Source organism: Muntiacus reevesi, chromosome 12 (genome assembly GCF_963930625.1).
Source record: "Muntiacus reevesi chromosome 12, mMunRee1.1, whole genome shotgun sequence".
In the NCBI taxonomy this organism is placed as follows: Eukaryota; Metazoa; Chordata; class Mammalia; order Artiodactyla; family Cervidae; genus Muntiacus; species Muntiacus reevesi.
In genome coordinates, this window is record NC_089260.1 from 3,485,898 (window position 1) to 3,510,303 (window position 24,406).

The following is a 24,406-nucleotide window of genomic DNA, read 5'->3' on the forward strand; positions in this document are numbered from 1 at the left end:
TTCAAAACTCATTTTTAAAGTGGAGTTTCTCACATTTGAACACTGCTGAAAACGTGTATTAAAAGAATATTTTCTTATTAAATGATTAGGATCAGGTATTTTTTGAAATGGGAGGAAAATTTTGGAAAATTTAGCAAACTAAGGGCTTAATGGCAGAAAATAACTAATTCATGACTCAGAGAAGAAAAATACCACATTTGGAGAGATCTCTTTTTTTTTTTTTTTAAAGAAGCCCAATGTATTTTGCAAGTGACAAGCACAGTGTTTGTTCTAGAAGATCCAGCTCAAAATCCTGCATTTTCTGAATATAGCTTAACAGCGCTTCCAAAATTACCAGGTCCACTTTGATGGATTCATCTTTCTCAGTCAGTATTTCTAATCAGCAACTCTCACTTTAAAGTAGGGATAATAAGTGGGGGTAGAGTTGGCAACTCATGGAAATAAATATTTAATGATATCTTAATGGTTCTTTTGTTCCTTTTATTGACGTTGTGGATTCATACTTCATTTGGCCAATGAATTCTGAACCGGGCTGCTTGAGGAATGTTTCTGCTGTTGAAGCTCTCTGTCCTATATATGTACTTTCCGCCCCCCCCCCCCCCCCCCCAGAACTGTCCAGGTTAGATCAACTGCGATGGAGCCGTTTTATCCGAACCGTCAACACTGCAAACGCCGAGATAGAGATCAGGGGCGGCATCTGTGAACTGCAGACGTATGTTAATTGCTCCTTCTCAAACAGTGCGGTGTCAATTAATGCCACACAACCCAGATCCAAAGCAGCACAGGGGAACGGTCCTGATATTACTAGTGCACAAATATGGGGGGAAAAAAACCCAAAAAACAACAGATGTCTTCCCGTGCCCAGAAAACTGATTCTTGAACAGGCAGCAAGAGCAGAAGCTCAGTGCATCCAGCGATTGGCCGATGCAATCTTTGTTCAGGCGACAAGCTTCCTAAAGCCGAGAGCAGGTGGAGAGATCCCCGCGTCGCCCTCACCTTCACCATCCACGGCTCGGCCACCTGGGCTCGGGGCGGGGTGCGCCGCCGCCTCCCTGTCCTCTCTCGGCCGAGGTTCCCCCCACCTCCCGCGGAGCCGAGACCCGGGCTCTCCGCTCTCCCCCGCGCCGCCCCTCGGACTTCCAGCTCCGGCCCGCAACTTGGGCAGGAGTCGGGCCAGGGCCTCTGCCGCGGGGCAGGATCTCCCCGTGGCGCCCGGAGGCGCGCGCGCGCGGCCGCGGCCGACCATGCCCGGTCCCCGAGCGAACGGACGATCGGGACCCCCGCCCGCGGGAAGAGACCTGGGACCCGACTGCCTCTCGCGGAGATTTCGTTTTGTCTTTCCAACTGCCGGCGTGCCTGGCCGGAGAGACGCCCTGCGCGCTACTGGCAGTCAAGGCCCCTGACAACGCCCCCCGGTAGCGCGCCCGCCAGGCTCCCCGAGATCCGCGAGGGGGGCGCGCAGATCCGGGGGGCGGGTGGGGAACCGCAGAGGCGAGGGCAGCTGGGGAGGGATCGGGCGAGAAATCCGGGGGTGCGGGGGGCGCAGTGGGTGCGTTCGATCGCGCGTTCACAGTGAAACTTCTGGAGAGAGGTTGGCATCTCTCCGCAGGTGACCACCCTGGCGTGGAAAACAGGCGAACAGGGAAGCGGCAAGCGAACAACAAGTTGGAGGTGGGCGGCAAGTTGGTGGCCTCCTCCGGGGCGTGCGATCGGCGACCCCAGCTGCCCCAGGGCGCGCGCTCCCCGCCGTGGGCGGCGGTGCCCGGGCCTCGCCAGCCGCGGCCGGCCCCGCGCGGCGCCCCCTCTCGCCGGCCCTGCGTGTGCGTGTGCGTGAGCCCCGCGCCGCGTGAGCGGCACCTGCTCGTCCGGGCTCACAGCGGAGCCGCCTCGCCGGGAGCTGCCGCTCGCGGGCGCCGGGCTCCGCGCTCCCAGCCGCCGCCGCCGCCGCCGCCGGAGTGGGGCTCGGCGCGCCCCCCCACTTGGCAGCCGAGTCCCCCCCGGCCGTGCCTGCGAGTCAGCCCGGCTCCGAGTCACGTGTCAGTGCCCGAGGCAGAGACAGAGAAACACGCGCTCCAGTCCTTCTTCCACCGCCATACTGTATTTTATCCTAAATCTCATTTTTATTCCAACATTTTACTCCCGTTCGGTGAGTACCTTCTCAGGGGCCTTCTTGTCCTCTTCTTCTTCTTCTTCTTCTTTTTTGGTTTTATTTTTCTCCCCCCTTTGTTTTTGTTTTTTTTGTTTTTTCTTCTTTTTCTTTTTTCTCCACTTCTTTGATTATTGTTTGCATTTGGGAAAGCTGGAGGAGCATGGATTTGAGCCTTTTCCTGAATCCAAGTTTTTCTAGCATGCGACGGTTCTGTAGACGAGGCGCTGCGTCTGGGAGTCCGCGGCGACGGTTCCCGCGAGGAGCGACTCCCAAGTCCAGCAAAATGTGCAACTGGTTTGAAGGAAAAAGCGATGTGAAGTGTGGTGCCTATTTTTTCCTCCCTTTGTAAAAATAAAAAAGCATGTTTCTAACTCTTTTTTTTTTTTTTTTTTTTTTGCATTCCCTTTTTCTGATAAGATTTTTGTATAGGTGGGATCTTGCGGCAGTGTTTACAAGTTTGTGGGTTTGCGATACTGGTACAAACCACTGAGCAAAGACATGAATTTTCTTAATTTTTTTTTTTTTTTTTTGTGCTCTTTTTTGGAAGCCGGGGAGAACAAATTCGTTTTTGTTTTTGGCTTTTATTTTTCCCTCCCCTACTTGTTTTTGGGAATGATAACATGAAAGTTTTCTTGCAGCTGGTTCCTGGGATTATTTTTAAGCAAATATTTTTTCCCTCCTTTAAATTGTGACTTTTGCACATCTGCCCTTAAAAAAAAAAAGAAACCCGAGATCATTTTATGAAGGATATCCTGATATCTATATATCTGTATTATCCCTTCTTCCTCCCTCTCTCCTCCCTGTAAATCCATTTTCAAATGATGGCAGTGGAAGGTTTTTCTGGAAAAAAAAAAAAAAAAATGAAGTGCGGTTTGGTTTCCTTGTCAACGGAGGATGAAGTGAACAGCTGAGCAGCTCGCACAGAGCAGGTACTTGGTCCCTTTGGAGGCGTTTCCCGGGTTTGCAACGGCAACTCTCGTCCTGGCAGAGAAACGTGTGTGTGCGCGCGTGTGTGCGTGCGTGTGTGTGTGTGTGTGTGCGCGTGTGTGCGCGTTCGCGGCCCGGGGCAGCGTCCGAGCCCGCGGCGGGGACGCCGCGCCGGGAGCCGGGGGAAGCCCGGGTCGGCGCCCGGCCTGGGCTGGCTTTTGAATGAGCGCGAAACGCCGCCCCTCGGTCGGCGGGAGGCGTCTGCGCCCCGGGCGGCGCCGGGCGGCCCCGTAAGTTCTCCGAGGGCCACTTGCGGAGCCGGAGGGGCGCGGGGCGCGGGCGCGGGCCGGGCCGGGGGCGCCCGCGAGACCGCGGGACGCAGCGGCTGGGCCGCGTCCTCCGGAGGCGCCGGCTTCAGGCCGAGGGCCCGGGCCCCGGAGCCCAGCAGACCCCGGGGGTGGCTCCCGATCGCGCGGCGCGCGCTGCTCCTCTGCCCCAGCCAGCCACGCACTCGGCTGTCCCTGCCTGTTTTGCCCGTTCGCTCGGAAGCTGTGGCTTTCTTCCGCGGTGGTGTCTTTGGAGCTTTTCTTTCCGCGGGGTGTTTCTTGCTCTGGTTTTAAGTGCCTGGCATCTTCCAAGGTGGAGGAGATCGCTACTTTCCGTGATGCTCAGTTGGGTTTCCTGTTGAGGATGAAAGCGCCAGTTTGCATGAATGAGGCTACACCCATAGGATGGAGTGTTAAAGGGACAACGTATTGTCCCCCCTTTTAACCACCTGATGGTGGTCGCAAAGCGTTTCCCTGAGAGCCGGGCAGAGGACCGGGCTTGGGGTCTGTGATGGTGGTGACGCGTTCCCTTGTGTTGGTGACATTGCGCTGTCGCATGTGTTCAGTGGAGTTTGTATGTTACGATCGTCGCGTTAGGTTCCCGGGGTAATCTCGTACTGCTTCTTGGAGATGTACCACGGTTGGTAATAAAAAGCTTTCTCTGTACTTAACGCAGTGACAGAATCTGTTGGAAAACGTGCTGTCCAAACACATTTTGTGTTATACTTTAAATCTTAAAGTCTGGAGGCCATTATTTAAATGATTTGATTCTGGAGTGTAGAACTTGGATTCTGTTAAAATAAATACGAGGCGAGTGGAATAACTTACTTCTCAGATTAAGTTTTATTCTAGGTTATCTATAGGCATAAACACTAAATCCAACATACAGAAGAGCCCATTACAAACATGTTAATGACATGCGCTATGGCTTTTTTCAAGCAAATATTGAAGTCTCTAAGCTTAGTTTGTGGAATGAGGCTTCATGCCTGTGTTTCTTTACTCTTTGTGGTGACGGAGTGCAAGTCATCATTTATCTGTAGCAGGTTAAAAATGATCATAACATCTGGAAAGCTGTGTATTTTTAAATTCATAATGTCTCATTTCAGAGATCTTTGACAGTAGCAGTGTGTTACTCTTGTATGGAGGGTAGCTTTTCTCTGCTAAGAAAGTCCTGTTGCATTTATATAAAAAAGATAGTTTATGTCCTGTGTGTGGACCTCCAGACTTGATATTCTGAAAGGCAGAGTTCTAAGATTTGACACAAATATTGTGTAATAAAGCTTTAATTTTTGGGGGGGGTTGTGGTAAGCATGCTACTAATATATAGCCTTTCATGTGGTTTAAACAGGGAGCAAATCATTTAAGATGCAACTTGCAACATTTTGTGTTTTTTAAGTCACTTTTATCATAATAATGTACTATGTAAGTAGAAATGCTCATTTATGTAAAAATGCAAGACAATGCATGTGTATAATATTTCTTTGTAGACACCGTACGTCGTCTAGTTCTTTTAGAAGAGAGAAACAGTGAATGAGCAAAAAAAGCTTGAGTAATTAAACCATAATTTTCATTAAGAGGATCACTTGCTGCCCTAAGGTGGGTAACACTGTATCTTAAGGCAGGTACAGAATGCAGACAGTACTGTGTGATATTTCCAAATGAGATTGGAACGCTAATGGGATGGAAGATATTCATAAGGTTTCAAGTGGGAACAGATATGTAGCTGTACTTTGAATGCTGTAAATAAAGATCATGCTAAGAACCTTTAGTCGTCTTAGGTTTTCATTAAATATTGCTTGTTCAGTATACTACATGCTTATGTTAAATTTCTTTTACGTTGAAATTTTGAAATTTCCTCCTCCATAAATTATGCTGGGGATTCTACAACTCTGTGTTTTGGTTTAAAATCTTTGAATATGGCCTCCAAGATTTAGCACCGCCTACTGGTTTCTCATGGAAAAATAATATTCTTAAATTCAGCAAGCAACACACTTTGATTCTGATCAGCTTAATCATGCAGGTTACTTTTAATTGCTTACTGACAGCAAAATAAATATTTTGCTGCAAGAGAGAGGGTTTGGGGTGAAGGTAGAGGATGAGGGAAAGAAGACACATAAATTTAAATTGGCTACTGGACCACCAACTGACTTTAAGTATTTGATTATCTGAATGCCACAAATAAATAAATCACACATTTGAAGCAGCCTTCTACATTTGCTAGAACTTCACTAGGAGGTGCCAAAATTTGGACATTTTGAAAATCCTGGTTTACTGCATTAACTTTACATTGTATGTCCCACTTTTCAACATTGTAGAGAGAGAAAACCCTAGTTGGAGTTCTGTCTTGAGTGTGTGGTCTGTCCAAGAATTTTTAAATGAAGAAATTTTAATCATAAAGATAGACATTTAATTGTTTCATATTTTTTTTTAATTGTTTCATATTTTTATCCTTACATGATTATAAGCTAGCAAGGAGCACGCTAATTCTTTTCTTAGTGTAGATGAAGCAGCCACAGTGTGATGCTGGTATATGTAAGGGGGAAAGGTTTCAAACACATATTTATAAAGGCACGCTTTCAACTACAAAAGATATATTGCTTTTTTTTTAAAAAAAAAGGATAGTTTATTTTTTAAAATTGTAATGAAAGGTTAGTGGTTAAAAGAGCTACCAAACTTGTGCAAACCAATGATGCCATCAGAATGTGAAAAAACAGGATACAAAAATAATGCACTATTTCTGATATCCAAAAACTTATATCTTCCTAGCTAGAAAAACCGCGTGCTGTGTGGATAACTGTTTCTTAACTAAAGCAGTTTTAAAGCAGCTTTTTAAAAAAGAAGCTAGTGAAAAAACGTGGAGAAGCTCCCTGTATCTGAAAGCATTTGACTGGAGTAAGAGTGCGGTCATGCTTTGCTTACTGCTTACTGATACTGCCAGCAACTAATTATACAGTGCATCACATCAAATAAAACTCCACACTGGAAGAAGTCAGTGTTCAGAATGGTTTGCATGCTAAAAAGGAAATATTTTACTTACAATTTAATCTTTCCTCCTCTCTGAGTTTTGAAAATTTTATTTTTTAAATGTAATTAGCTGTGCCTTAGAAAATAAATACAGCTGTTTTCTTTCTTTTATCACATTGCCACTAAGAAAATTCTATTTTGTGTATAAAAAACTAAGGTAATGATGAAGTGTATTCTTCAAGTTGTCTATGGAGTTCTGCAAGAAATTAAAATCTAATTAAAAAAATTCCTTACTGGTCTGAGGTTGTTGTTATTATTTTCTTATTGTTTCATTATTATTTGCTACTTCTAGTGACATGCACAAATACCTTTCCAATCCCATTTTCATAGTTCAGTATGACGTTTTAATAAATTTCACTTGCTGACAGTGGGGCAAAAACTTTCATGTTAGTGACAAGGACGGTTTCACTGCGATGTGATTTTGAGAACAAGAATTACTGAAGAAAATGTAAGTAATAATTTGACTTTGGAAAGTTCCAAAAACTAGTTACATATTTAGGAAGTCTTATAAAAATGCCTGTTATCACTCTTCTTTTTATCATTAAATTTTGGCAGGTAAAATATATATATATCTAACCCTTGTTGCCAGCTTTTAGTAGTCTTGCTTCTTCTTGAAGCTTTTTAGATTTTCAAGAAAATATTGGGGGAGGTTCATTGTTTTGTTAGACTCACGTTAAATAGCACACTGACATTGTGGAAAATGGATTTTGTGCTTTTCTAATTCTCCCATAAAATTAAAAGTCTTTCACTTATGATGCAGTTATTCTGGGGCTTCATTCTGGCAAACACAGAATTATTGATTGCTTTTTTCTTTTCATTCCTAGACAGAGAGAGGGTAGTAGGAGAACTTCAGTTCATTTAGGATAAATGTCTTCTGGACTGTCTCTGGAGACAGTGAAGCTGGGGTCAGGACTGCAAGATTTATTTCTTGGGCCATGTAGAAATCTAAATGAAGAGAATTATAGCAGAAATCAGGGGAACCCTACCCAGCTTTTCTGAAAGGTGCAATGAAATGCATCATTGTGTACCTTCATACTTAAGGAAAACTGGAGATTTTATTTGCATCAGTATGTTTCATAAAATCACATCTGACACATCAGTTTATCTACCTTGCTTAGAATAAAGTAGTTGAATATTTTGTCTAAATTTCAACAGTGGAAATTAATTGTGTTCCTACATCATCCATGTATTTAGACAAAATATTTATACACATTTTGATAGCCATATGCTTAGTTACAACAGGAGCAACATATTTTTGAGTCAGTTTGGAAACTTAACAGACTGGAGTAGGGAAAGGCTATTTTCCATTAAATCAAGAGAAAAGGGAAAGAAAAGAAGGACTAACACTTCCCGAGGCCTCCTTCCTTTCCATGAGTAGGTGATAGCGTCACTATTTTACATTTTGGGGGAACTGAGGCTTGGAGAGATGTAATTTGCTGAAGTCTCCATGGGGACTGGAGGGACAAATGGTGGGAATGTCTGAATTCGCACTGCGCAGCCCTGCTTCTGTGCAGGGATGCTCCGCTTGCGAAGATGGACATCTCTCTCTGTTTCTTCTTCTCAAGATAAAACAGCTGCTGTGTGTGTGTCCTCGGCCCGTTATTTTAGATGGCTGTATTTTGGCACGTTTTCACTACTGAGCGCTGCAGTCAGAAACCCCAGAAAATGTGCAGAAAGACTTACTGGCGCTGCAAGGGCCTTCGAGTGACCCGCGTCAGCAGCTCACCGGGACCGGGTTTCTGAGCAGACCCCGCCGGGCGAGGCGCTCAGCCCTGCGGCCAGGACGAGCAGGTGGCGCTGGGCCACAGCGCTGGTGCCGAGGCTGCGGGCAGACGCTCGGCCGAGGTTTAGCCCAAGTGCAGGCTCTACCCTTGAAGGTTTTGTGGTGTGATGCGGCATATTATTCTTTTACGCAAGGAACACTGAAGAGCCAGTTCCTTCATGACGCAGCGCATCCGTAAACACGGGTGTGTCTTCTGCCTGCCAGCATCTCACGCCCAGCATCCTCTCCACCCACGACTGCACTCTGACACACGCTTGTGTCAAGCTCATTTCATCTGTTTGTTAATAACGTAAAACACATACAACGGCAAGATGTTATTTTAGGGTGCTGTTTTTAATTGCCTCTTCGGATGTGTGAAAAAGGGTTCCGTTATTAAATAATCTCCTTGGAACTTGAAAAAAGTGAATATTTTTCAGTAGAGAATGGGAAACAAACTATAGTGGAGGCAGTGTGAATGAACACGATGAAATGGATTCCAGAGTCGGCAATCAATCGACTCATCCACACACTGGATTTGGAGGCCAAGGTGGGGTGGGGCAGGGGAAGGGAACTATCAAAAGCAGCATTTGAGTTTTAGAATGAAAGAAAGCAGGAGAAAATAAGAATATCTAGAAGGCGGGCTGAGGTGGGAGAATGGTTCCGTTTTGGACGTATCACTGATGCGAACTTCCAGTATTAAGCTGGATAAAATGACTGATGTGCAATTGAAATTCAGATCTAGAGCTGGAAAATATACTGAAAGCTAGAAAAAGAGGGTACAAGATTATTGACATTAAAATTTTAGGAGGCAAACATATGGGAAACACCTGTGTTATCCTGAGTGAGTGTAAAGGAGTCTGCTTAAGGGCAAAGAGAGAAAGGAGGATAGCCACTGAAGCTTAGGAGTGTGTGTGTGTGAGTGCGTGAGTGGTGTGTGTGAGAGTGTGTGTGTATGAGAGAGTGTGTGAGTGTGCGTGTGAGTGTGTGTGTGAGTGCGTGAGAGTGTGTGTGTGTGTGTGAGAGTGAGTGTGTGTGAGTGCGTGAGAGTGTGTATGTGTGTGAGTGAGTGTGTGTGTATGAGTGTGTGTATGTGTGTGAATATGTGTATGTGAGTGTGTGTATGTGAGTGTGTGTGTATGTGAGTGTGTGTGAGTGTGAGTGTGTGAGAGAGTGTGTGTGAGTGAGTGTGTGAGAGTGTGTGTGTGTGTGTTGTTCAGCAAGGCTAATGCTGTATAGGCTTGAAGGATGAGACCTGAGAAAAAGGCCCTTGAATCTGTGGTTAAAATCCATTAATTTTAAGAAGAAACTCAATGAATGTTATGTATTAGACTTAAGTGAGAAAGCTTGCCATGATTCTGGATATGGTGTGACATGTCACATCAGGAGGTCAGTTCCCAAGACTGTATGTCACATTCGTGTGTGTGTGTGTGTGTGTGTGTGTGCATTTGAAAATGTAACATGGCTCAACAGGAAGATCAGTAAGAAGGTTATCTGCAACTAGGTAAATTGATTTTAAATTACATATAGAAGAAATTTTAAAAAGCGAGAGTGGCTAGGATAGCTCAGGAAAAGAAAGGGAAAGAGGGGTCTAAGCTGTCAGTTACTGAAATATACCACACCTGCTTTTAAAGTAGGTTTACTAGCTGGCTCCATAAAAGACTTCCAAGCAGTATCTCCAGAAGCAGTGAACACATCCAGTGCACAAATCATGGTTTCTAAACACCATTTCCCGTTCAAGGAGCCCAAACTCCCTGGAAACGTGGCCAATTCTAAGTTTAGCCAGAAAAAGTACCAGATGAGCCTGACTTCAATCACTGTTCCGGGAAGCGAGGACATGCTCTCAAACAAATCAGGTTGTGTAAACCTTATGTGTTAACTGTAATGGTAACCAGGAGCTAGCCTGAAGGGCCTCTCAGTTGCCAACTTCAGATAAATTTGAGCATCAGTGGTTGTTGGTTCCCAAAGGATGTGAGTCGCTCAGTCCTGTCTGACTCCTGGCGATCCCATGGACTGTAGCCAGCCAGGCTCCTCTGTCCGTGGGATTCTCCAGGCATGAATAGTGGAGTGGGCAGCCTTCTCCAGGGGATCTTCCTGACTCAAGGATCAAACCCGGGATCGGCATTGCCGTCAGATTCTTTGCGGTCTGAGCCACCTGGCAAGCCGCAATGCCAGGTGAAATTAGTAACTGGCCCCTGGACCGGGAGGGCGAGGAGAGACTGTGGAAAGAGGCAGTCGACTCAGGCGTGGTGCGTGGCTGTTTTAATCATCAGGACAATTTAGGTGCAAGGTATGTCTTCGGCAGCTGCAAAGCAAATCAATTTCTGTATCTGCCTACCTACCAGGAGCTTAAAAGTTTGTTCAGGTCTCCCCCACTCTCTGGATGGCCATGAAACCTTTTGCAAGCTGAAATGGTGTAAAGTGAAGAAGCAATCACCCTAGGACATGTCTTGCTAACAGCTTCATAAAATAAGTCGAGATAAAGCACAGATGCCCTTAGACACAAGTGAAGGTAGAGGGGCTTACTGCTGAGATTCCAAGTGGGGTTCCCCGGGAAGGAGCTCGACGGGGGCCCCCTCTGCTCTGGTCTGTTCCACCTCTGTGAAGGCTTGATGCAAAATAATGAGGGCTGCTTTCGCTTCTTGCTTTTGTGCATAAAATGAAAATCCTTTTTGGATTTATTTCAGCTAGTGAAATAGGTACTAATGCAGGTCTTTAGTAAAAGCAAAGTGGGGGATCCCTGTAGAGAAGCCTTCATGGAGTTCAGCCCCCTCTCCTCCAGTCAGGATGTTCTCAACAGCACGTGGCTCTCTCAAGCCTGAGCCCTTGAAGGGGCTGAATGTTCACCCCAAGGACAGCAGAGGGGACAGGAAGCCTCTGACTGCTTGGTCCACTCCAGGGCCGCCCAGCAGTCACATGGCCTCGGTGGGCTCCTGCCACAGGCGTGAGTGTGACCGAGAGCGCAGCGCCGACGAGAGTCCGTGAGCCCGTTGGGGGAGTCTCAGTTAAAAACATTAGTAAACGATTCTGACGATAATTAGATTGAAGTAAATGGGTAGCCTGCTTTTTAGGAGGAACTCTTGTCTAGTTGATGAAAGACAGCTCTTCTTTACAAAATGTGTAAGTTCGTGTATCTAGCAAATGGTAGAATGAGAAAATTTCTAACTCCCAGTGAAATAAATGATTCAGGCAGGAATCATCACCAGGTGCTGACACTATTGGTTACAAATATTTTGGGGAGTGATGTGTTCTCCTGGTACTCAGGATTACTTAATTTTTAAAAATATTTTACTTATTAATTTTTTGCTCTCGGGGTCTTCCTTGCTACACGTGGGCTTTCTCTAGTTGCGGAGAGCAGGGGGTCCTCTTTTCGAGGTTCTGGGCCTCTCATCATAGTGGCTTCTCTTGTTGCAGAGTTGGGACTGGAGAGCCCGCGGGCTTCACTGGCTGTAGTGCAGACTCAGTTGCTCTGTGGCATGTGGGATCCTCCTGGAGCAGGGATCAAACCCATGTCCCCTGCATTAGCAGGGGGATTTTTCAACACTGGACCACCAGGGAAGTCCAAATATCGCTGCTTAATTGCATCTGGCTGTTTACCTTCTTAAGCAGCTGCGTGATCAAACCCGGCATCGCTGATAGACAGCCCGATGCCACGAGCCTCGGAGGGATGCAGTCTGAAGTCTTCACTGTCATTTGTGAGATATTGTTGACGGAATGTTTGAGCTGAATCTAAAACCTGTCTCGACAGAGGATGAGCACCAACTCGATGGACGTCAGTCTGAGCAAGCTCCGGGAGAGGGTGGTAGACAGGGAAGCCTGGCGGGCTGCAGTCCTTGGGGTCACAAAAAGTCAGACACGGCTGAGCGAGTGAGCAGAACAGAAAACCGGTCTAGGCTTAGCTTCTAATTTACAGAAAAATACAGGGAAAGGAGAACCTGATAAACTGAATGAGGAAATGCACAAATTCACAGGGTGTAGTACTTACGGAAGATACCAGACAGGCGGCCTCGTGTCTTCAAAAGACACTATCATTGTGGGGAGAGTTTTCTAGATTAAAAGAGACTGAAGACAACCAAGTACAGTTTTTGGAGATTTGTTTGATTTTGTGTGCGTGGTGGTGGTTTTTTTGTTTTGTTTTTGTTTTGTTTTTTTTAACAAAAGGCTGCAAAAGATCAAGTAAAGAATCTGACTGCAAAGCAGGAGACCCCAGTTCTATCCCTGTGTCGAGAAGATCCACTGCAGAAGGGATGGGCTACCCTCTCTAGCATTCTTGGGCTTCCCTAGCGGGTCAGCTGGTAAAGAATCTGCCTGCAATGTGGGAGACCTGGGTCCGATCCCTGGGTTTGGAAGATCCCCTGGAGAAGGGAAAGGCCACCCACTCCAGTGTTCTGGCCTGAACAATTCCATGGACTGTGTAGTCTATGGAGTCGCAAAGATTTGGACACGACTAAGTGGCTTTCACTTCACAGAAGATCAAAATTGGGTTGAATTGGGAAAATTTGCCCATGGGCTAGCTAATAAGTGATACTAGAAGATGCATGCTGAATGATTTAGGGACAAATGCCATGATGTCTGCGGCCTAATTTCATGAGTCATCGTAAAATGCATATGTGCGCATGTGTATGTGTGTGTGTGTTTTTGTGTGTATGTGTGTAAAACATCATTTGTTAATAATTTTGAATCCAGGAAGTGACTATGTAGGTTCTATTGTATTATTTTTTCAGACTGTTTGAATATTTTCAGTAAAAGTGTTGAGAAGTCTGTTAGTTGCCATTGAGAAAAAAAAATGTGCATATTAGGATTAAATAGAAACAGAAATCCAGATCTGTGTTTCAGGTCCCATGCGGCCTTTGAAGATATGGACAAGAAGTAAATTTAGTTCAGCGTCAATTGTAGAAATGAAATATTATTCAAGGGAGTAATATTATTGGTGTGTGTGCTTGGCATGCTGCAATCCATGGGGTCGTGAAGGGTCGGATATGACTTGGTGACTGAACAACAAGAACGGTGTTGTTGGACAAAGGATGTATTTTTAAGCTATAATAAAGGAAATATGCTTGTGTATTAATTTCTTTCAGAATGGAATCTCCTTAGCTAGAAGAGATAGAGGTATCACGGGGGTGGAAATAATTTTCAGGGGCAAATTTCAAGATGTTCTAAGAAGGTTGGTATGATCAGTGGTAGCCCAGGAAGACTGGTCACATCTTAGAAGAAGGAAGGGATTTGGGTCAGTTCGTTAGTTAGCTGAACCCCTTGTTTATTCAGCCTGTCCTGGAGGATGGAGACTCAGTGGTAAATACAACCAGTTAAGGGCCCTGTCTGCCGGGAGCTTACCGTCTAATGATTAGTTTCCTCAGATATACTTAAGGTGGTAGGTTGAAATTAACTAGCATGAGAGTAAGAATTTAGGGAATGTAGCAGAGAATATTCAAAAGATCCATAAAAAGACTCTACAGCCATAGGGAGGAACTTGGCAAAATTAGCAATTTGTTGTTACTAGCTGACACAATTGCATCACTCTCTCTGGCAATAGAAAATGTAACCTGAATGGGTCAGGCAAACAGTTAAGTTTTCCTTAAGGATATTAGCAAGGCCTGCATGATGCAAAACAGAGAGCTGTGCTTTCTAGAGGTAGTGTTCATTTCACGTCAGAGTGATCATAAATCTGGGCTGGGGAAGGAGATGAGGAGACTAAGAACAGAGAAGATTTGAGAGCCTGAAGGTCAAGATGTAAACCAATAGTAGTGGATTCACTGGTTCTATTAGGGCGAAAGAGGTATAAGGGTGGATGGTTTTGATCAGAGGAGAATGTTGTATTTCCAGATTGTGAAAGTGGAGCAGAGTCAAATGACATGAACATGTTTCAAAATTTCATGGGCACGCAGTTAACTGAGGCAGATGTTGCTGAGGTTGAGAAGTTGAGAAGTGTTGTGAGAAGAAGCTGAGTGTTGAAGGGGTAATTTTTTAACACTTTTAAAAAATTCATAAGGGGATGACAGGAAGAAAGTGAAAATGAAGACCGAAACATGTGCTAAAAGGATCAGTGACATTCTTAGAGGTTTATGATCAACTGATAAGGAATTTTTTTTCTTTTGTGACTGCTGAGATTTTAGTCTTTTGGAACATTTTGAGGAGAGATGTAGATAAATAGTGTGTGTGTGTTTGTTTATCTTGTTTGCGTTTGATTAGATTTTTAGATAATAGAGAAATAAATTCTGCAGCCGAAAGATGGTTGCAGAAAAAATGGATACCGCAACCAAAAGTTCAGGGTTACAAGGGTGTCCCTGATCAAAACCAGAGAAAAAAATATAGGCTACTACAGCTAGTACTTTATAAACAAAGCAGCAGATGATTCCTGTTGAAAAGAACAGTACGTAGTGTCTGTCTGGTATTATACTTCGGTGTCCAGTTCACTCGTTCCTGTTTGTCATGAGGAGTCCAGTTAGCAGGTAGGTCGACTGTGGCTGTTGCTATTGCCAGATCAGTTGTTTCAACGGCCACTGCCTCAGCTCCACTATTAGATCATCCGTCCTGGACCAGACTGATGGCTGAAAGCTTAGTCCTATTGTGCCTCATCTTTACAACACCCTGGAGGAATTTATCACTATCCTAGGGAGAGATCGGGAGGAAACTGAGGATCAGACAAGTGACTTGTCAAATGTCTCAGAGCTGTCACATTGCTGAGCAGAGACCTGAAACCCCAGACTTCTTGGACCCAAAACTTGTCAGCCCACTCCAGTATTCTTGCTTGGAGAATTCCACAGACAGAGGAGCCTGGTGGGCTACAGTCCATGGGCTTGCAAAGAACACTTTGAGTTACACCCCTGTGTATTTAAAGTATGCAGGAAAAGAGACACTCTGACGTGTACATGGATAGATCAGTGACATTTTGTCACAGACACACAACAGCTCCCTATGTATGGAAGATTTAAAAACTCACGGTGCATTCGGGGAGAACTGTGCTGCTATACATGTTTCAATTCTTGGCTTCTTAGAGTTTTCTATAGTGTTTTGCTTTAGGCATAATTAGTGAGATTTTTGAATACTTGTTCATTCATTTAGCCAATCCTTACTGGGAATCTACCATATCTAAATCATTGTGTTTTAAGAGATTAAAGAAGTTTAAAAGCAAGACCAAACATTGGACCTACTCTCATGAACTGACCATCTACTTGGAGAAGGAAATGGCACATGTGAAAAGTGACAATGCATGCATTATTAGAATTCAGAAAAGTAGCAGTGATTAGTTGTGGTTATTTATGTCATTAAGGCACTTGCAAATTTTGGAATGGAGTGCCTGTCTCTTCTCAGTGACTTGGCAAGGCCCTTGGGTTGGGAGATTTGACAGCACTCTCTTGACATTGCTATCCAAAGTCAGGAATATGTAGGTGTGTGCAGGGGAAATGTGACCAGGAAGAGATCAGAAGCCACAGAAAGGTTTAGAGAGGGCCATCTGGAAAGAAAGTTGGGAGATGACAGGAATCATGGGTTTTTGAGGAGACGAAGATGCCAGCAGAAAATTAATGTGTGAAACTTTGTATTTATATACATATTAGGCCCTAAAATTGAGCCCATTGTTTGGGGGAATGAACTTTGTGTTGGAATACTTTGAGATTATTCAAAATTTCAAATAAAAATATCTTATTGGATTCTCAAAGACAATGAAAACTGTAAAACGAGTTGAGAAATGCCTTGCTTTTTCCCCTTTCAGATGGATAACAATACAGCTTTATTAATAATTTAGTGAACCAATAACATGAGAATATGTTGTTTAATTTCTGAACTCTTCCCATCATGTTTGCAGTCTTTTTTCTTTTTTCAAAATCTCTGTATTTTCCTTCCCTATTCCTGACCTCTCTCTTGACATTGTTGCAGTTCTAGAAAGGAAAAATAAGGAAGAAAGGAAAGAGTAGAAGAGGGAGGAGGGGGGAGAGAGGAAGAGGCCGCTTAGCAGCAGTGACGAGCGTTCTCCAGGTCAGGACTGTCCAGCCACAGAGCAGGCCTCCATACACAATTTTACGTTTTAAAAAAGACATTGAGAAAGCAAAGATTAACAAATCAAGCTAATTTTCATAATATATTTTATTGAAGTCAGCCTGTCAAAAATTATCATTTCAATGACTGATCAATATGCAATTATTTTTGAGCAGACTCCTTTTGTTCTACTAAGTATTTGACATCCAGTTTGTGTTTTATAGCACAGAAGTAGCCAAGGGTAAAACGTGGAGTGGTCACGTGTGAGGGGCTGCCCCATAGGGCCACTCAGATCCAGAGAGATCGGAAGATCTCAGGACAGTGTCATGTTTTTGAATTCCTTTTGGCACCTTGCTCCTTACCAGAGATTAGTCAGGACATAGGTTAAAATACTCTCTGATTGTCTCAATTCTAGCTATCACATTTTATTATGAAGTTGAACCAAAACACGTTGAAGTTCATTTTTACTAAAAAGTTATCCTAAAATATGGTCAGCTGGCAAAGAACATCAATATCTATCCAATAAGTATTTCCTGAAATTTTACTTTTTAATTATTTTGTGTGTTGTGAGGTATGGCATAATGTAGGAGAACGGAGCTTTCAGTGTAGGAGCTTGCTTTAAATTCCATAAGAGGTAAAAATACATTTCCAGGATAAAATGGTTAAAATGGTATCTTATTCTATATTAAATAAGAGGCTTAATTTTTCTAATTCCACTCACAAAATAGGTTTCTTAATACAATGAATAAAGTCAAACCAGGTTTTGTGGGCTCTGTGTGGAATGATGCATTAATTGAGGCACCCCAAGTTTGTATAATATCAAGCAATTTGTATTGACTCCGAGCTTTAAAGTGATTTAGTATCTTTGGTTGAAAGATACTAAATTGGTGACTTGTGAGTCACCAATAGTTTGAAATTATCAGGTGGGAAATATGATCGTTGGGTTTTGTTTTATTATCTCTCATTGTTTCAGAGCGAAGCATGTATTTCCCTTTTAGGCCTTTCAAGGTGTGTCCTTGTGTAAGCGAGGGCGAATATGACTGTGAGCGCGTGTAAGAAGGTGGGGAAAGGATTGTTTGATTACAAACATCTTTACAAAATGCTGTAAGGTATCTAGTTGCCGTGTGGAATCAAATTTGGTGAGTAGTTCTCATTATTTTTGCCCATTTGTTGGATATCATGTATCTTTGTTTCTAAAAGGTGCCTGATATTAAATTTCTTTGTGTTACTATGAGGTGGACTTCCTATTTTTGATATCCGTGAAAGGAACTGGAAATACTCAAAGTGTATTAATGCCAGGTCTTGGGTTCTGAATTTTTGACTGAATATGCTGTGGTTTTGGTTCAGAAAACTACAAAAAATCATTAATTTCACAGTATTAATGAACACATGATATTTTTTCCCTTCATATCAAAAATACTCTTGTGAATTTAGTATCTTTATTCATCTAGTGTGCATTATTGGTTCATCTAGTGTGCATTATTGGTCTAGCTATCAGATCTTCAATTAGGGGAATATTCCTTAGTTCCTTTTGATCTAACAAGAAGCAGTTTAATGTATCTAGCAGGTACCAAAATTCAATAATCTCAGATATGTTTATAGCATACTGGGAGAAAGGATAAATTTGGATTTGTTACAAATGAAAATAAGCGGTGTGGCCTTATAATTTCTTTTAATATTAGGAGTGAGCAGTTTGATATAGAATAATCAGTTCAGTTCAGTCACTCAGTCATGTCCAACTCTTTACGACCCCATGGACTGCCGCATGCCAGGCTTCCCTGTCCATCACCAACTCCCAGAGATTGCTCAAATACATGTCCATCGAGTCATTCATGCCATCCAACCAATATGAATAGAATATTATTCATTCTTAAAATTCAAATTTTAAATTTTATGCTCTACTAAATGATTTTTCTCCAAATAATTAAATTTATGTAAATACTATAAATATATAACTTTTTAAAATAAAATTTAAATAAAAATGCTCAAAACATCTTAAAGGGAAGCACTGTTCTTACAATAGTGTTGATGTTGAAATTTTAATCACATTTTAGAGAGAAGATTCAAAATTACATTTGCCTCCTTATTTATATTATTTGGCATATACCCTTTCAGTTTTTGTTTAAATAACTAATGATATAATTTATAATATATACTTGTAATTATATGATACATTATATATTTATGCCGTTTATATATAATAACCTCCTAAGTGTTTATATGTATAATCCATACAATTATTTATAGTGAAAACTTTTCTCCACTTAACCATATACTTTAAGTACACTGTCATTAACTATTATTTGCAGCCTAAGTTTAATGGTTGTGTAGTATTTCATTGTAGTAAAGTACCTTGGCATACTCCACTGTGAATATTTTAGTTGGTTATTTTCACTTTTTGTTTTGATTGTTATTTTAAAGAATGTGTATTCCTATATTTCCCTCTTTTTGTGTTTGTTTTATTTCAGGGTTGTAGGATAGTATGCTTTTGATTTATATGAATTAATATACTTTTGGTTATACTTTTGGTGAAAACACACCTCTAGCCTTTCATCTGGTGTTCATTCAGGGAGTTTGTGTCCTTATCCAGCACTGGCAGATGAAACTGACTGGGTTGAACTTAGTTACAGATGAGATAAAAAACAGAAATTAATGTATAAGTAGTGTAAGATCTATCCCAGGTATTTTTCAGGAGCAAATTTTACAAACCATAGATGATGTCTCTAAAACCTAACCACCAGGAAATAGGCTATGTGATTGCATTTTGGAAAAAAAAGGTGGTTTTTTTTTTTTTTTTTTTTTGCATAGGCAAAGACCTTTTGAACATTTAAATTTTAGAAATTGCCGAACATTTTAGAATTTAAAATTTAAAATGCTGGGTTGTTTTTCTCGTCGCTGAGGTGTGTCTGACTCTTGGGATACCATGGACTGCATCCCGCCAGGCGCCTCTGTCCATGAGATTCCCAGGCAGCAACACTGGGGTAGCTTGTCTCCTCCTCCGGGGACCTTCCTGACGCAGGGCTCAGACCCGCCTCCTGCACTTAGCGCCGCGCCGCCGGGAGACCGCACTGGCTTCCTAGGATTTTCACCACACCTATACGCATGGAGTAAGGCTTGAGTGCTGCTGTGGCTTATTAAGCACAGATAATAGCACTTCTTAGTAATATATCATTCACAGGTAAGAAGTACTTGAAACGTATTAACTTAAAAATACTATTATGTGGGAAATGAGTAGAGACATCAGTACTTTTTGAAGTTGAAAATTATTTCCAACAACACAGTAAAGAAATATTAGATATTTTCAAAAGGAAGCGGATGGAAGTGAGAAGGACACCTATGGCGTCAACTTATTACTGAGGGCAGTGGGTTTTTTTCTTGCCGTCGGGGCAGGGCCTGGCGCCTTGAAAGTTCTTTTCTAGAGAGAAGCTGTTCGTGTCCTCCTCTTGAATCCCAGAGAGTTGCCGAGACGAGCAGGGTCAGCTGAAAAGAACCGGGACCATTTGGCGTACTGTTATTTATTGATTGATTTAATTTATGGTCTGTTGTGTGAAGCACAATAGAATTCTGGAAAGTGCAAGATGAAAATGGTAATTTTCTCTGAAGATTATCCTAAACTAATTTTAATTGAAGTTTTCAAATGCTTTTCTTTCATTTACTTATGGGTTAACTAGGGTTTTTTCCTATCACATTGTTGAGGACAATAGTCAAAAACTGCCACTCAAAATATAGTTTGTGGCCTGCTGGTTGCTAGCTGGGCACAAGAAATTGAAACTTCCTATCAATTTTACAGAATAATTTTATGTCTCATTGTATGTCTCTTTTTATTGTTCCTTATTTTTTCATTTTTTTAAAAATTGTATCTTATAAAATACTGCTTTGCTATTGGTTGGGAATGGAAAAAAAAAATAAAGGTCATTCACCACAAGTTGGCTTCAGAAGCACTGGTACAAAACTTATTTAGCGCATTGTACTTATGCATTTTTAGTCCTTTCTAGATTATAAGCTTCTTAAAAATAAAGACTATAATTCAGTCATTCACTGGCTCACATTCATTCATTCATTCATTCATCAATGCTTGTCGGTTGACACAGTGTTAGTTACCAATATGTGTTTTAGTCACTCGGTCATATCCAGCTCTTTGAGACCCCATGGACTGTAGCCCACCAGGCTCCTAGGTCCATGGGATACTCGAGGCACGAATACTGGAGTGGATAGCCATTTCCTTCTCCAGGGTTACTAATATGCATGATAAATAAAGCATTGTCCTATGCCCCAACATCTCCAACTACTGTCTCTAGGAGAGTAGCTGCCCCAGTGTTTGTAGATCCAATAAACATTCTTAGAATTGCCATATGACTGAAGTAAATAAATATTTGTGTGTGTATCCACTTGCAGTGTTTCTGGCTTTTTAAACAGAGCTGTGTGCTCAGTCGCCCAGTCGTGGCCAGCTCTTCGCAGCTCCGTGGGCTGGCTCACCATGCTCCCGTACCCGTGGGGTGCTCCAGGCGAGGGCACTGGGTGGGGGGGGGTGTGCCCCACTTTGCTTTCTGAGCTGGGGTCTGTCTGTCAGTAGATGATTCTGGTATTTTCTCAGATCTTTTGAGTGAACTCCTGAGAATCAGTCTCTGTATATTTTTCTTTTCTAGCTTCAGATTAAAATATTTAGAATAATATTGATGAAGTAAAATCTATAAATAATACCACACGATAGTCTCAAGATGTTTTTTCTTATAGGAATTATATTCTGACGCATTTGGTTCATGTTGAATGTATATAAACTTTCATTGTAACTCCGTGTGTTATTACTGGCTATAGCTTCTACCTGTTTATTTTACATAACCCTGATCCATATCAGTTTTACCTGAATTATCTGTTACTTTCTTTTACAGAAATGTTATCTCACTGTAATGTGTTCCCAAAGTACCAGAGTGACATTTTGCTTTTTTATAATATTTGGTAATTCTTAAACGTATCTTTTTTGTGCATGCCATATGTTCAACTGCTGTCTCAGATTTCTTCACAGAGAAAGATTATGTGGGTATTTCCAAAATCATTTCCAAAAATAATTTACTCTGAAAACATAATTTTAGTAAGCAAAAAGAGTATTCACTGTTACTAGGTTTAAAAAAGAATGCATAATAGCTATTTAAATTTTTCCAGTGAACTAGGAAGCACATCAGTTTCTGAGGTTCATTGTTTCTCATAATATATGCTACAATGCCTAGAATTTGATTATTTACCAATATGACCCTTTGTCTTATGTGTTTGGGTTGCTATAATTATACCACAGGCCAGATGACTTATAAATAACTGAAATTTATTTCTTACAGTGCTGGAGGCTGGGAAGTCTAAGATCAGCCTTCTGGCAGGTTCTTTTCTGATGAGGCTTTCTTGTTCACAGACAGCAGTCTTCATGTTTCTTCCCCACATGACAGAAGAGGTGAGGCAGATCTCTGAGGTCCGTTCTACAAGGGCGCTGGTGGCATTCCTAAGGGGTCCCCCGCGATAGTCACTTCCCCAAGCCTAGCATCCTAGTACTCACGTAGGGGTTAGGGTTTCAGCATGTGGATTTTACGGGGACATAAACATCCAGTCCATAGCACAGTTTCATCTGATGTTGATTATTTTTTCTAACGACCAAAATCTGTGTTGACCACTTAGCATATCTTCAGAGCCGTTGATCTCAGATCATGCTCTCAATATGCCGTTATTGAACAGTTGCTGCCTTGGTTCAAGCCCACTGAAGTCCCAACAGTTTTCCTCCCCAGCCCCGTGATCGCTCTTGTCTGTGGTGCCTAAGGGTAAGATAAGTCAGGATGAGGAAGGCCATGTGGTTAAATACAGGCAAAATCAACTACACGGAAGCCCTTTCTTGTTTAAGAATTAAGGGTTGGTCTATTTAAACTAGGATTGGAGAGAATTCCAAAAATACTGTAACCCGAGAATACTGCACAGTCCCCCTCCAAACGTATGCAAGGGATTAAAAGGAGAAACCACTGCCGCTCTTCTGCCTGGGTCTTTTATCTTTTCATTATTCTTTGACTTCCACTGCAGCTCATTACTTCAAGTAACAAGTAACCTAGATTCAGTAAATCTTTGCTAGGGACTCTGGGGGCTAGAAATAGCAGGACTTTTCTGAAACACCAAGTTAGCAATAGAAAGAACAAAGAGAAATCCATAATTTCGAGACATTTATTTTTGTGAACCTACCTTAAAAATTGTGGTCAGAGAAAGAGAAAGAAATAACAAGTTTTAATTCAGCAAGTAAATGATGAGTATTATACTAGTTCTTTAGGGCTGCCATTAACAAACTACCACAGACTAGTGACCTGAACAGTAGAAATTCAGTTTCTCACAATTCCAGAAGCTGCAAGTCCAAGATCAAGGCATCAGCAGATTCAGTTCCCCAGGACAGAATATTGGACTGGGTAGCGAGTGATTCCCTTCTCCAGGGGGTCTTCCCAACTCAGGGATCAAACCCAGGTTATTGCAGGTGGATTCTTTAGGAACTAAGCTATCAGAGAGTCCTGATAAGGATTAATCCTAATCAGTTAATCCTAAATCAGTTCTTAGGGGTGTTGTGTAGTTGTGATGGTTCGTAATCCCTGCAGGAGGAGCATGCACTTTCCAGAAGGAGAGCTCTCAGCTCCTCAAGAAGGGAGAGCCTTGGAAAGAGCCTGCAAGTGTAGGCAGAAGACCTGCAGGTACTTCCTGCCCTGGCGTTTGCACTCACGTGACACTTTCTTTGACTCAGCCTTGGTTTCTCCATCTGTAGAAAATGGCATTAAATTCCTTTGCCCATTCTGATTATTTGGGTGATGGACAAAAATGAACATTTAGTGTTATTCAGTTATATTATTTCTTATTTAAATGTGCAATTTCAAAGCATAAGGAATTTTTTTTCCTTTTTAAAAAAAGTAGTTTAATTAGAGGATCATTACATTACTGTGATACCATGGTGGGTTTTGCCATTCATGTTGATGGATGGCGTGATGGCATGATGGATGGCATGATGGCATGATGGATGGCATGTCCATTGACATGAATCAGCCACGGTGTACATGTGTCCCCAGTCCTGAGCCCCCCCACCTCCCTCCCCACCCCATCCCTCTGGGTTGTCCCAGAGCACCGGCTTTGACCTCCCTGCTTCATGCATGGAACGCGCACTGGCCGTCTATTTCGCAGATGGTAATATTCATGTTTCAGTGCTCTTCTCTCAAATCATCCCACCCTCGCCATCTCCCGCAGAGCCCCAAAGTCTGTTTTTATGTCTTTTTTGTTGCCCTGCATATGGCATCGCTGTTCCTATCTTTCTAAATTCCATCTGTGTGTGTTAATGTACAGTCTTTGTGCTTCTCTTCCTGCCTCACTCCACTCTGTATAGTAGGTTCCAGTCTCATCCACGCAGTAGAATTAACTCGGATGCATTCCTGTTGATAGTTGAGCACTGTGCCGCGGTGTGAATGTGCCACAGCCTCCTTACCCATTCGCCGGCCAGCGGACACCCAGCTTGCTTCCAGGTCCGGGCTACTGTCCAGTGCTGCAGTGAACACGGGCGTACCTAAAACCTGAGGAAGTTTTAGCGCCGGGACCACAGATAAGGCTGCAGCCAGCCCTCTGTGACCCAGGAGGGCTCTCTGGCAGCGTGGCTGCCTGCGAGGAGCGGCTCTGTCTGATGATGGGTCTCTTGTCTCCAGCGTTCTGCATCTAGCTCCCCCGGGGTAAAGCGGGGTGTAAGAAGGAAAGAGGCCACTTAAAATGTTGGAGGATTCTGTTGACTACACGAAGTTCCCCCCCTTTGGGTGTTATGCAGTGTTCCACTTTAATTTTGAATTAGAGAAACCTGTTGCATACACACACACAAAATGGTAATAAATAAAATGTTACAAAGGAGCTAACTGACAAATACTGCAAACATACTCCTTCCGCTCTGAAAGCCCTCCGTGTCAGATATGCCAGAGAGACTGTTTTGTCAAGAGGTGATGTCTTTCGGGGACTTGCAGACGTCCCACAGATGCACATGTCGTTTTTAACAGCACTGCCGCTGACTCTGAGGCGCCTTTCACTGGCCGCTTTGTGGCCCCAGATGTGAATTCCGTGAAGGCTTTTCGGTTTAAATCTGGTGTATTGTGCAGAGCACATCTTTCGAATCAGACAGATCCGGGCTCACATACAGGCTTTGCATCCTAATCTCTCAAAGCTTCCTTTTGTCGTCTGGAAAATGGGGAGAGTAGCGTCTGCCTCTAA

The 24,406-nt window shown here is 42.8% G+C and overlaps 1 protein-coding gene across 1 annotated transcript in view; it reads left to right on the forward strand.

Annotated features, from left to right (window-relative positions):
* The first annotated feature begins 1,946 nt into the window (after window positions 1–1,946).
* RALYL (RALY RNA binding protein like) overlaps window positions 1,947–24,406 on the forward strand; it is a 767,040-nt gene continuing 744,580 nt past the window's right edge. The window contains exon 1 of the mRNA XM_065902672.1: window positions 1,947–2,146. The gene's annotated coding sequence lies outside the window, so the exon portion shown is untranslated. The remainder of the gene's footprint in view (window positions 2,147–24,406) is intronic.